General features: G+C 42.0%; 1 long non-coding RNA gene across 1 annotated transcript in view; it reads left to right on the top strand.

The window, feature by feature from the left end:
• The window catches only part of LOC111737624, a 33,646-nt gene extending 25,923 nt beyond the window's left edge, over window positions 1-7,723 (top strand). The window contains exon 3 of the long non-coding RNA XR_002779485.1: window positions 7,434-7,723. This is a non-coding gene — a long non-coding RNA (uncharacterized LOC111737624). The remainder of the gene's footprint in view (window positions 1-7,433) is intronic.
• The last annotated feature ends 4,089 nt before the right edge of the window (window positions 7,724-11,812 follow it).

The raw sequence follows: 11,812 nt of genomic DNA, 5'->3' as shown, positions 1-11,812 counted from the left end.
GACCAGTGATGATGGTGTGTTACAAACTGAGGGATATGTTTAACCCAGCATCTCTACCCAAGGTCAAAAAGAAAAGGGAGCAAGGAAAGAAAAGAAATCGGTTAAGTAAGAAGTATGCCATGCACCAGTGCCACTTGATGCCCTTGGTGCAGTTACCTGATGAAATCCAGGACTCATCAAGACATGGCAAGAAACATCTCAGACGTACTGGGTACCTCGAGACAGAGGCACTAGAAGAGTTGAACTTAAAGACTTTACACTTTTTTAAAACAAAATGACAAATGTTTAAATTTCCTGACATTTTCTGTAATGATAGGTGGCTCCGAAGAATGTATAACACAGCAAATAATTTCAAAAGAATAGATGTTCAGTCTGTCATGTAAAGATTCCGTTCTTAATACAAATGAGAAAGGCTGCTTTTCTAAAACAAATTCCTATGGAGAAAGCATTTTGGGGAAGATTTTCATTATGTCACTCTTTTCTCAAAAACACAAACACTTAAATGTATCATCTATTAAAGTGCTCATAGCTGTGTGCCTAACATCTTGAAAATAAATCGTTCTAACTACAAATCTTTCAAAAAGTTTTAGTGGATTTTGAACCCACTTGTTTAAAATATTTTTTAAAAGTACCTTTCAATTAGTTTTCAATAACAACATCAAGATTGGGAAACATGGACATTTACTAGCCAGACGTCAACAAAAATTTTTGTATAATTGGTGGTTGGGATCGAAAAATAAGCATCGTTATCTTCTTTTACGTAGGGCCATGAGTCTTCGTGCAGAATATTTTTCAGTTATGATAGTCTTTCAAACCATGTATTAAAATCTAGTGAACCTTAGAATCAGGTCCTTAAATTGTGGTATCAAAAGTGTTAGAGTTTAAAGTGTATTGAAGCATGTTCAATTCTTCTCTCTGATTAAAAATATTAATATTTTAATGCAAATGATTTTAATGATAACCGAAAGTTTTTATACCGTTCATGCATTTAAACTTAAAAACGCATCTTGAAATATTTCTTATGTCCTCTTTATTTTCTCCTTTTTGATTTCTATGTTTTTGTGTGCTATGTAATATACATGATGTATCTATGCAAGACAAATGTCTTTTGCTGATGGATATGTATGATCAAAAATGTTAGGTGACTGTGTCAGTTTCCTATGGCCGCTGTAGCAAATTGCCATAACTTTAGTGGCTTAAAACAACACAGTTATCATTTTATAGTTCTGGAAGCCAGAAGTCCAGTGTATTTCACTGGACTAAAATCAAGGTGTCACCGGGGCTCGGTTCCTTCCAGAGGCTCCAGGGGAGAATCACTTCCTTCCTTTTTCCAGCTTCTAGAGGTGCTTGCATCCTTTGGCTCCTGACCCTGCTTCCTTCCATCATCATCTCTCCTTCTCTGACTCCGAACCTCTTCCCTCCCTTTTACAAGGACCCCGTGATGACACTGGGCCCATCCAGATAACCCAGGATCATCTCCCCATCTCAGGATCCTTAGTTTAACCACATCTGCAAAGTCCCCTTTTCCAAGTAAGGAAACGTTCACAGGTTCCGGGGATAAATGTGTGGTCATCTTTAGAGGCCACCATACTACCTGCCAAAAAGACCTTGGGCAGGAACTATAAGACTGACCCAAGGAAGAGAGAAATTGTGATGGTCGGGGTCAGATTGGGTGTGAAAACTCCCCAGCTGGGCAGTGCCTTGAGCTTACTTTCTGGGATATGTTTCGAGAAGGACTGGACCTCATTTTCAGATAATCCACATAGTATTTCTTTTGTCACATTTCTGTCCTTTTGGCTAAAAGTAATAAACTTCTTGTTTTGGTAACAGGAAGTTAAGATGATTATTTCTTTTGCTTTCTACTGAGTCAGCTAGACCAGGTTCAGATCTTGATTCAGACACTTCCTCACTCCTTGAATGACCTGGGCAATTTTTCTAGCCCCGCTAATCCTGAGCTACCCTTCTTTAAAACTGAGAAACTAATTTAGACTTTGTAGAGTATCTGGGAGGGCTAAAGGCTACAATGTAGAAATTGCTTGCACAGAGCGGCTGCTGACGATATGTCAGTTTCTCTCCCTCTTCCAGTTAGAATTTCCATACATGCAATCTTCATGCAGGGAATAGCCTCAACGGTGAAGATGCAGAAACAGAGCAAATTGAGTCCAAGAGGAAATGCTACTTTGCAACAATTTCTCATTTCAACTAGAGATTAAGAAACATACAGCTTCACCCATAGCTTCTTCAAAACACTGCCAGGCATGACAATGAAAGTCAACCAACTTAGAAGAAAACACACATTTGACATGGCAACGGGTGTCAAAAATATTTCCTTAAAAACAAAGATTTTACTAATTTAACAACATTGTGCTGTGACAATTTCCCGAATTCTCGGAATGTAAACAAAATCAGCCAGTATTTGTCCTACAAAGTGCTTTGATTCTCCTCTGAGATCTCTAAGAGGGTGGGTGGTAGAGAAATCCTTTCACAGGTGGACATCCTTTCAAAGAAAACATCTTCATTTTCTTGCTTGGAAAAGGGGCTCGTCAAATCTCATTTTCCTGCCAGAGACTTTTTCTTACGTGCAGTAACATCTCCCTCTTCTGGAACTTGGAGATTTTGCTACAATATTTATTAAGAATACATAAAAAAATGAATTTGGGACGCATTTTACATCCAAACAGTGGTTCTTAAACTTTCACGTAAGAATCTTCCGAGGTGGTGTTTTTTTTTTAAATGGAGATTTTTATACCCTGTGCCCATCTCCTAAGATTTAAAATAAGTAAGTCTAAAGTGGGGCCCAGATCTACATTTAAAGCCCCCTCAACCCTCATCCCCACCTGTCCCAGTGAGCCTGGTACACGTGGACGCCCCAGGAGAATTTCACTGAATTCTAAATGAAGCCGGCTGGGTCGTGGGGAAATAAAGGTGTGGGCATCAAAGTTCTCCCTCTAAGAAGATTAAACAGGAAAAGGGGGGAGATTTTCAAGCTCAACAAATCTTTATCTTTTTTTTTTCCGATTTATTGAGGTGTAATTGGTATATTGAAAAACCGTACATAATTAATGCATACAATTTGATGAGTTTGGACATACACTTACACCAGTGAAACCATCACCACAATCAAGGTAATAAACATATTCATCACCTCAAACATTTGTTTATGTCCCTTTGGTTTTTGTGTTTGTTTGCTTGTTTTTGGTTTGGTTGAATTTTTTGCTTTTTTGTGGTAAGAACACTTAACATGAGATCTACCCTCTTAACAAATTTTTAAATGCACAATATACTTATTAACTATAGGCAATATGAGCTCTAGAACTTACTTGTCTTGCATAACTGAAACTAGGCCAACTTCCCATTTCCTCCTCCCCGCAGGCCTTGGTAAACTTCAGTTTCTTATTTGCTTCTGTGAGTTTGATTATTTTAAATACTTCGTAAAAACACGAGGTATCTGTCCTTCTCTGTCTGGTTTGTGTAACTTAGCATAATGACCTCCAGGCACACTCAAGTTGTCACAAATGGCAGGAATGCCTTCCCTTTTAAAGTTGAATAATATTCCATTGTACGTATATAGTACATTTTCTTTATCCATTTATCCGATGGATATTTGAGTAATTTCCATACCTTGGCTATTGTGAATAATGCTGCAGTGAACATATGAGGGAAAATATTTCTTTGAGATTCTAATTTCAGTTCTTTTGGAAATATGCCCAGAAGTGAGGTTGGTAAATCATATGGTAGTTCCATTTTTAATTTTTTTGAGGAAGTTTCCACACTGTTTTCCATAATGACCACATTCCCACCAACAGTGAAAATGAGTTCCAGTTCCTCTGCCTACTCACCAACACTTGTTATCTCTTTTTGATAACAGCCATTCTAATTGATGTGAGCTGGTATCTCGTCGTGGTTTTGATTTGAATTTCCCTGCCGATTAGTGATGCTGACCACCTTTTCATTTATCTGTTGGTCATTAGTATGTCTCCTTTGGAGAACTGTCTATTCAAATCCTTCGACCCTTTTTTAATCAGGTTATTTAGGGCCTTTGCTATTTAGTGTAGGAATTTCTTATATATTTTGAATATTAACTCTTCATCAGATATGTGGTTTGCAAATATTTTCTCTCATTCCATAGGCTGACTTTTCACTGTTATTTCTTTGCTATACAGAAGCTTTTTAGTTCGTTGTAGTACCACTTGTCTATTTTTGCTTTTGTTGCCTGTACTTTTGGTATCATAGCCAAGAAATCACTGCCAAGACCAATGTCAAGAAGCTTTTCCCTTATGTTTTCTTCTAGGAGATTACAGTTTCAGGTCTTAATGTTCAAGTCTTTAATCTATTTTCAGTTGATTTTTATGTATGAATGTCTTCTCGAAGGCAGATAGAAAAAAAGGGAAGGAAGAGAGATGGAAAATCATAACAGGAATAATCATAATAATTGTATTAGTTCCCTATGGCTGCTGTAACAAATTGAATGGTTTAAAACAACAGAAATTGATTGCCATGCAGTCCTGGAAGTCATAAAGCACAGGGAGTATTTGGGGAGCCGAAAGTGCTAGGGTCACAGGGGGAAGATGAGGCTGGACCATACAGGGCTTGGTGAAGAGCCACTGTTTTTTCCAGGTCAAGGGCTCCAGCTGTCAGAGGGATGGTCAGTATTACCTCAGTCAGTACAGCCTCCGTGGAAACACCAAACACCCAAACTCTGCGTGACCCCTTCTTCTCATCTTCCCAAAAGTTTTTCACAATTCAAGTGAGAGTAATGTGACGATTACCATGTGGGTAACTTCAAAGCCAGTGTTTTTGTGAGGCTACAGTGCATGGATATTAAGGGTACAATTCTGTGGGGTTTACAGAAATAGACATCTGTGTAATCCACTCAGAAAAAAGTACAGAACTTTCCCAACACCCAGAAGATTCCCTTCCCAGTGAGTGCACACACCCTTTCACATGTGTAACCACTGTTCTGACTTTTGTTGCTGTAGATTAGTTTTCCCTGACCTTTCATTTGATATAAATGGAAGATACAATATACAGTCATTGTTTCTAGTTTTCTCTACTCATTATGTTTATGAGATTCCTCCATACTGTCATGTGTATCAATTAACTCGTTCTTTTTTTTCAATGCCGAGTAGTATTCCATTGTATGAATATACCACAATTTCTTCAGCATTCTCCTGTTGGTGTGGACATTCAGGCTGTTTACAGTTTGTGCTATTATAACATATATATGTCTAATTTTAAAATTTCTAATTAAAAAATCAAATTTCTAGTTAAAAAATTTTAAGTCACTTGCAAACAGCCATATTTTAACTTTTAAGACTAACAAGTTATTTGAGACATAACTCACAACTGCTCCAAACCCAAAATGCTTTTGCCTCAAACCACTCCTGAAAAATCTGTTTGGGGTGACAGGGGGTGTTGACAAGCTTTGAGCAGGAGAGTGAGTTAGTAGTTTAGAATTTCAGAACAATACCTCTGGTGGCCAAACACCACCATGTATGTGACTGTACTGTTGCCTTTTTTTTTAAGACAGCCCGGTGCTTGGCAGTTGAAAACACAGAGGGCGTAATCAAGAAAAGAGAAAGCCCACTATCGTTTGTTCGCTTGGTTTGCTTTTTACTCCTGCCATTTCTCATTCCATTTGGGAAAAGCCTTCCACTCAAGGAGCAGATCTGTTTCTCTTTACCCCGTATCTGTCAGAAATGATAGCGATTCAGGTGACTAATGTCCTGTCCCATGGGGATAGCCGTTTCCCTCCATCTCCAAAGCCAGGCTCTGAGGAGAACACAGGGCAGAGAGCTCTCGCTCCCTGCAGCCTGTGCAAATGACTTGGGAATCCTCCACCTGTCGCTGCTTCCAGGGAAGAAAAGACATGCAGGACAATGTTGGTTTAACTAAAGAAATCCAACTTAGAAGGGTAGGCAAGGAGTAGGCTTAGGCTCAGAGGGTGACAGAATATGTAATGGGAAATTTTGGAGGATGTCACTAAGGTCATTTCTACAGCCCCTCCCACTGCCTTCAGAAGGAACTGCCAGAACTCAGCTCCTCTGGCCGTCGCTGGTTGGGTCAGAGCTTCACTACTTCAGAATCCGGAAACGGTTCAGAGATGTTTCTCAGCCTCTGCTGGTCCCTCTCTCTCAGGACATGTGAACTGGGAGATATGAGAAGACCAAGTGCTGCTGTTCACCCAACAGATACCAGGGCCAGGTACAGCTGCAGCCCCTGCGGTAGGGTGGAGAGCAAGGCACGTGGGGTCCCTGCCTTCATGGGACTTACAGCTTAGTGGGGAGGAAGGAAACACAAATTAAAAAATAAGTCAATAAAATAATGTTATATTTGTGATAGATGCGATGGTGAAAATAAAAGGCTTTGACAGAAGAAAGAAGGCCCCAGCAAGTGGTAAGGGTAAGAGATGGTTTGAGCAAGGATCAACCACTCTCTCGAGGTCACGATGTGGTGGAGCCAGCCAGCTGAAGAACGCGAGGCGAACACATGTTCCAGGCAGCGAGAACAGTGTGTGCAGGTGCCCAGAGGTGGTAAAGAGCCTGGCACACTAGAGGGACTGAGAGATGCCAAGTGTGACTGGGACCTCAGAGCAGCAGGAGTGGCAGGGGATGAGATGGTGGAACTAGACAGGGGTTGGGACACGGAGAGTCATGTGGGCCATTGCTTGGAGTGGAATTTATATTTTGAATGCAGTGTGTAACTCTCAGCTAGTGATAAGCGGGGGAAGGATTATGTGCCTCATGGAGAGCTGGGAGAACCAAGACATGTTTATGGCTCAGTTCAAGGTGCCTCTGAGAGGGTGTGGTTAGGGAATGGTCATAGCTCTTTTATTATTTCGATGTCATCTATGGTTATTCAGGTTTTCTACTTCTTCTTGAGTAAATTTTTTTTTTTTACTTTGCATAAGATACGTAAGAGATATGCAGAGAAGTGAACCTATCATGATGAGTTTTTAGTAAATGAACACACCCCTGTAACCAGCATCCAGATCAAGAAACTCCCCACGCATCTTATCCCCCACCCCTGAGTAACTCCCAACCTGACTTCTAACAGCAGAGGTTGATTTTGACAATTTTATATAATGGAATCGCACAGCATGAACTCTTTTGTGTCTGGCTTCTTTCACTTTATACTATATGTAGATTCATCCATATTGTTGCATGAGGTCAAGATTGCTCATTCTCACTGCTGTGGATGTCCACCGTATGATATTCCACGTTTTATTTATTTATCCATTCTACTGTTGATGGTGGACAGACTCCAAGGTGGCACCTGTGATGCCCACCTCCTGGTAATCATGCCTCTGTGTAGTCCCTTCTGTGATAGTGGGCAGGGTGTGTGATGATTCCAGCCAGCAGAATGCAGCAAGGGTGTGGAATTTACTTTCATGATTATGTTACATATAATTACATCCTCTATCTTGCCAGTAGACTTTCTCCCTTGCTGGCTTTGAGGAGACCCATGTGGCAAGGAACTAAGGACAGCTTCTAGGAACTGAGGACAGCCTCCAGCTGACATCCAGCAAGAAACTGGGGCCCTGAGTGTTACAGCCACAGAGGTCTAAATTCTGCCAAGAGCCGCACCAGCTGGGAAATGGACCCTTCCCTAGGCGAGCCTCGGAATGCAGCCGCTGCCCGGCAGACTTCTGGGTTGCAGCTTTTTGAGATTCTGAAACAAAGTCCATGCCCAAGGTCCTGAATCTCAGAAACTAAGATTAAAAATGTGTGTTGTTTTAAGCCACTAATTTTGTGACCATTTTTTATGCAGCAATAAAAATAAATAAATAAATAAAATAAAAAACTAATATAATGGACATTTGAGTCATTTCCAGTTCTGAGTTTTACGTCTTTTGGTGAACTTCATGTCTTTTGGTGAACACGTGTAAGCATTTCTGTTTGGTATCTACCTGGGAGGGAACGGCTGGGCCATGTGGAGTGCATATATTCAGCTTTAGTAGATCTGCCAACAGCTTTACCAACCAAGTTATATTTACCTTGGTAAAGACGGGATTCAAACCCAGGTATCCCAGCTCAAAAATCTTTGCGTCCTCAGTGATTATATTTACTTCGTAGGCTATATAGTAAGTGCCCTTACAACAAGAAAACAGATGCTTCTTAATCATTTTAAATGAGCAAAGCTTCCACGCGTAAAGTAGTTTAAGGCAATAAAACGCTCTCGTATACATCTCTCATTGAATTCCCACAACAGTCCATTAAGAGAGGTGCTCTTATTGTTATCCCACTCACAGATGAGAAAACTGAGCCCAGCAAAGACGAGGGGGTTCCCTGAGGCCAGGCAACCCACGAGCGTCAGGCCACAGGTTAGTTCTCCCTACTCCTGGGCCCATGCCTCTTTCTTTTTCCTTTCTCTTCTTTTTTCTTTCTTTTTTTCTCTTCCTTTTTAAAGATATCATAGCCTGTGTCAGGATTTGGGGTGAGCCAAGGAGATGCAAGGACTTTTCTTTCCTTCCTAACAATTGTGTATATCTTTATAGCTATGTAGACATTGGTCAGGAGCCAAAACCTTGTGAAAATTGTTTCTGCTTATTTGACATTGGGGGTTTCATAATTTTGAGGTTCATAGCTCATAATTTTAATCCCAGGTCTCAGAAGCACCTTCTGTTTCTCCAATCAACAAATATTTGGAAGGTATTTTAGAATGGATCCTCATCAGAATTTAATTATAAAGTGATTTCAATCGCTACGCATTTATTTCTAGGCAGCTCAGAACTAGTCCCTATTTATAAACTTGTTGAGTGTACAAAGCAGTAACAAATGTCTATTGAACACCTATTATGTGCCAAGCTCTCAAGCAGCAAAGATGCTTTAGTATTATGAAGATGACAGTCCCCAGACTCACATACCTCTGTCCACAGGGTAGTTGAACCACTTAACTATTGCTGAGTAACAAGTCAGCCCAAAACTCTGTGACTTGAAACAACCAACAACAATTTGCCGCTCACAGTCTCAGTGGGTCAGAAATTTGGGCAGTTCTGGCTTAGGGTCTCTCATGTGGTTTCAGTCGAGTGATGGCTGGAACGGCAACAGCAGGAGATTGGAATAAGGGGTGGCTGACCAGGCATCTGTCTATCCCTCTGCCCCTCTGTCTCTCTCTCTGTCTCTCTCGCTCTCTCTCGCCGCTCCCTCCCTCTCCCCCACCTCCTCTTTTGTATAGTCTCAGGGCCTTTCCATGTGGGCTAGTAATTTGGGCTTCCTCACAACATGGTGGCCTCGGGGGTGTTGACTTACTTACATGACAGCTGGAGGCTTCAAGAGCAAATAGTCCCATGAAAATGTGGAAACTGCCTCACTTTTTATGCCCCAGCCTCAGAAGTCATACAGCGAGTGATGCTTCCACCACATTCTGTTGGTTATAAGACAGCAATAGGCTGTGTCAGATGAGTCCCTGGGAAGCAGATACTGAGGCAGAGTTAGGAGCACAAGAGGTTTATTGGGGGTAATGCTGAGAGAGAACAGGGGGAGGAAACAGGATGGGGCGGGAAAAGCCTTCAGACCACAGTGGGGCTCTGACAACTTTGAAGGGGAAGGAGAGGGTGCGGGAGGGGTCAGGGAGAGCCTCAGATGGCAGCGCAGATTGGACAGTCATGGCCAACTCAACCTCACGTTCTGGGGCAATGATTGTGTGTTAGAGGATACCCATGTTGGACAGAAATGGCCAGGCCTTGTACTCCTGCCCTGCTGGGTTATTCGGGGGAGGGAGGGAGGAGCTGCCCAGGAAGGGCATGGCCTTGGCTTGAGAGCTGAGGTGCATGCTGCAGATGATAACAGTTGCAGGCAGCAGCTAACTGCAAGTTCTTTCTTGAAGGGAGATCCGAGCAGCAGACTCCCTGGCTGCTACACAAGCCCATTCAGATTCAAGAAAAAGAGAATTAGGCTTTGCCCCTTGACAGAGTATCAGTATGATTCTACAAACATGGGAGAGAGGAATCATTTTTGCAGCTGTGTTCAGGACATACAGCCCACTGCAGCCCACGAAGCATATCACACACATAGGAAAGTGGTATGATGCAGGGGTGAACATCTTATGCCTTGAAATCTGCCCAAAATGGGCTCGAATCTTGGCACTTCGTAGACTAACTCTGTGACCTTGGGCAAATTACATAACCTGTCTGAGCCTCAGTTTTCTCATCTATAAAGTGGGGGGGATAATAAAGCGCCTCTTTCATGGGTTTATCTGAGAATTAAGTGAGATCAAACACATGAAAGGCTTAGCACTTTTCCCAGCATGTAGTCAGTGCTCAGAAGATAACAAATATCATCATTAGTATTACCGAGTGGCAAGAAAATCCTAACAGCCTCAGGCCACTTAGTCTAAGGAGTCAGCAAAGTCCTTATGTGTCGCAGAAGCCCCCAGGAACATGATGGAAATGCCATAAAAAGTGAATTTATCCTCAACAAAGTGTTTCACAATAACTTGGGTCTCGGTGAGAGCACCGAGTTATCAGGAAGAGATTGAATTACGTTTAATATAGTTATCACGGCAGAAAACGTGAGCTGTTTCCCAACACCAGAAGTGATGACTTGGGCACTCCGCACTCTCTGGAAGCCGAAGTACACTTTATTCGTCTTTGTCACCCCAGGGCCCAGAGCTGGCACAGAGTAGACGCTCTCCAAATGTTCATGGCATTGAATCACATCTAATAAAGGATAAAACGTAGCTTTCTGGAGGAGGCACAAATTGTGAAGCTAGATAAATATAGATTCTTTTTTTCCATCCAAAATGGAAATGGGGAAAATATGGCTTATTCTTATTATTAAAAGTCACACATGCTCGCTGTAATAAAAACCAGGCAACTCAAAAATATGTCTAAAAGGTAGCTTGTTAAAAAAAGAAATACCATCACCCAGAAATAATTACTATTAACATTTTGGTGAGCTTTTTTCCAGAATGCTTTTTTTAAAAAAAAATAAAAACAATCATGATATAATAGTGTTTTGGACCTGAATATTTTTCACATGGTAATGAATACTCACCCGATGAGCGAGGGCTGCCGTATGCTCCCATAGGGAATTACAGCTGGGAAACAGGAACAGAGAGGGGACTCTGAGAAGCCACGCTTCTCTCTCCCTTTGCACGCCCGCCACTGTGTAAGCCATACAAGGCTTTTGCAGGACTGGCTGAAGCTCCAGTTGCCCACCCTCTGTCCTTGAAAATGCCTGGTCCTCTGGTCCCAGGCCCACCCCTGTACCGCTCAGCCCTTCCCTCTGGGTTCTTGTCAGCATCTGGTTCTCGCAGGTTATCTTCTTGCCTCTCCACGACCACCAGCATCACAGGCTCTAGTCCCCCTCCTCAGCTGAAGGGTAGGTTCAGCTGGGCTCCTCCTGCCGCTGTCTCAGGCAAGCAGAAGGACTAACACTCTCTGAGACACTTGAGCACTGTGCCAAGTACTTCGCACACAGTATCCCAATCAGTTTCCACAACGGCTATATGAAAGGGTGCTGTCACCACTGCACCCATTTTACCAATGAGGAAATTGAGCCTGGAGAGGTCGTAGCTTGCCTACTGTAACAGTAAGCAAGTGATGGCTTGAGGATTTGAAAACCGGAACTAAGACTCATTGCCCCTCTCTTTTAACCACTTAATTACCATCCTGCATTGTAGAACCAGGTAGGGGCAAGAAATGGAAATACATTTATTGAGTACTTTTTCATACTTTTCCTCATGTCATGAAATTCCAACTCTTTAATGTAGGGTCGTGTTGTTTCATTTCCGGTGAGGAAACAAAAGTTCAGAGAGGTTATGTAACTTGCCTGGAGTCTCATAGTCATTAAGCCACAGAACCATCATT

This window comes from Pteropus vampyrus, unplaced genomic scaffold (genome assembly GCF_000151845.1).
Source record: "Pteropus vampyrus isolate Shadow unplaced genomic scaffold, Pvam_2.0 Scaffold29, whole genome shotgun sequence".
NCBI lineage: Eukaryota > Metazoa > Chordata > Mammalia > Chiroptera > Pteropodidae > Pteropus > Pteropus vampyrus.
The sequence above is the reverse complement of the archived record's forward strand: the minus strand, read 5'-3'. Positions and strand labels throughout refer to the sequence as shown.